Source organism: Macaca thibetana, chromosome 7 (genome assembly GCF_024542745.1).
Source record: "Macaca thibetana thibetana isolate TM-01 chromosome 7, ASM2454274v1, whole genome shotgun sequence".
NCBI lineage: Eukaryota > Metazoa > Chordata > Mammalia > Primates > Cercopithecidae > Macaca > Macaca thibetana.
In genome coordinates this window covers 129619641-129621970 of record NC_065584.1, presented here as the reverse complement: position 1 = coordinate 129621970, position 2330 = coordinate 129619641, and positions in this window count along the sequence as shown.

The window sequence follows — 2330 nt, the reverse complement described above, 5'->3', positions numbered from 1 at the left end:
TCTAGCTTTTTCTTGCCCACATCCTCTGTAGCCCCACAGAGGTGTTTGTTTTACCCCAGGGAATCTCACATTTACCACCTAGGGCAAAACCTTTGGACAAACTATCTTTTTTTTTTTTTTTTTTTTTTTGAGACAGTCTTGCTCTGCTGCCCAGACTGGAGTGCGGTGGTGCAATCTCGGCTCACTGCAAGCTCTGCCTCCCGGGTTCACACCATTCTCCTGCCTTAGCCTCCCGAGTAGCTGGGGCTACAGGTGCCCGCCACCACGCCCAGCTAATTTTTTATATTCTTTAGTAGAGACGGGGTTTCACTGTGTTAGCCAGGATGGTCTCGATCTCCTGACCTCGTAATCTGCCCGTCTCGGCTTCCCAAAGTGCTGGGAGCCACCGCACCCGGCCACTATTTGACATTTAAAAGGAAAATGACAATGGCATCTTCACGGAGCTGTGGAACTAAATGAAATTAGGTCATTCATTAAATGAAAGAATCAAATGAAAGCCTTTGACACATTGCCTGTTGCATGTTTAATAAAAGTTCTTTCTGGCAAGGCGAGGTGGCTCAAGCCTGTAATCCCAGCACTTTGGGAGGCCGACGTGGGTGGATCACAAGGTCACAAGTTTGTGACCAGCCTGGCCAACATGGTGAAACCCCGTCTCTACTAAAAATACAAAAATTATCCAGGTGTTGTGGCAGGTGCCTGTAATCCCCCCTACTTGGGAGGCTGAGGCAGGAGAATCACTTGAACCTGGGAGGCAGAGGTTGCAGTGAGCCGAGATCATACCACAGCACTCCAGCCTGGGTGTCCGTCTCAGAAAAATAAATAAATAAATAAATAAATACATGTTCTTTCTCTCTTGTCTCTCCTCCTTCCTGTGGCTCTCCCCTCTTTTTCTTTTCCTAAATTTAGATTCAATGTTTATCCTACCACGCCGTGTTCCTTGTTTCTTTGTACCTTCTAGGCTCCAGATGCAATCTCATCTTCTGATCCTTTACCTGGAGGCCAGAGGTAAGCTCAACAGGGTGGGACCAGGGGCTGGCTGGGGTTGGGTTTGGGCTGAGGGAACCAGACAGGAACCCCTAGGCAAAACTTATCCAACCTGTGTCCACAGGCCACCTGCAGCGCAGGACACTTTGAATGCAGCCCAACACAAACTGCTAAATTTTCTTAAAACATTAAGAGATTTTTTTGTGATTTTTTTTAAGCTCATCAACTGTCGTTAGTGTTAATGTGTTTTATACATGGCCTAAGACAATTCTTCTTGTAATGTGGCCCAGGAAAGCCAAAAGATTAGATACCCCTGCCTGAGGCCATATTTAAGGCATGAGAACAGAGGTCGAAACTGGTGAAGTCAAATCTGTTCTCAGGTCCAAGAGGCCAGAAACAAATGGGCAGCCAGGTCATAGAGTTTCAACACAAATACTAATTGCATGTGAAAACATCCACCAACAAAAGGGAATCATGGTTTGGAAAGTTTATTGGTATATTAGCTGCCATAACAAAAGACCATAGACTGAGTGGTTTAAACAACAGAACATTTTTTCTCACAGTTCTGGAGGCTGGAAATCCAAGATCAGGCCGCCACCATGGTTAGGTTCTGGTAAGGGCTTTTAGACAGCGCCTCCTCTCTGTGTCCTCATGTGATGGAAAGGAAGAGTAAGCTCTCTGGTATCTCCTCTTCTTTTTTCATTTTTTTAATAGAAATGGAGTCTTATTATGCTGGCCAGGCTGGTCTCAAACTCCTGGCCTCAAGTGATCCTCTTGCCTCAGCCTCCCAAAGTACCAGGATTACTGGCATGAGCCATGGTGCCCAGCCATGTTGTAAGGTCACAGAATCCCATCATTAACACCTCACCCTGGTGACCTCATCTAAACCTAATTACCCCCCAAAGACCCCCATCTCCAAATACCATCACACTGGGGGTTAGGGCTCCAAAATATGTATTTTGGCAGGATGCAAATATTCAGTACTTAATTCGCAACTACAACACAGCTTTTATTTTACTTTAATCTGTGCAAATTTGACCATCAAGAAAAGATCTTTTTACCATCTTATCCCATTCAGAATGGCTATTATTAAAAGGTCAAAAAATAGCAGAAGCTGGTGAGGTTGTGGAGAAGAAGGAATGCTTATACACTGTTGGTGGGAGTGTAAATTAGTGCAAACATTGTGGAAGACAGTGTGGCGATTCCTCCAAGATCTGAAGACAGAAATACCATTTGGCCCAGCAATCCCATTACTGGATGTGTAACCAAAGGAATATAAATCATTCTATTATAGACACATGCACGAGGGCGCGGTGGCTCATGCCTGTAATCACAGCACTTTGGGA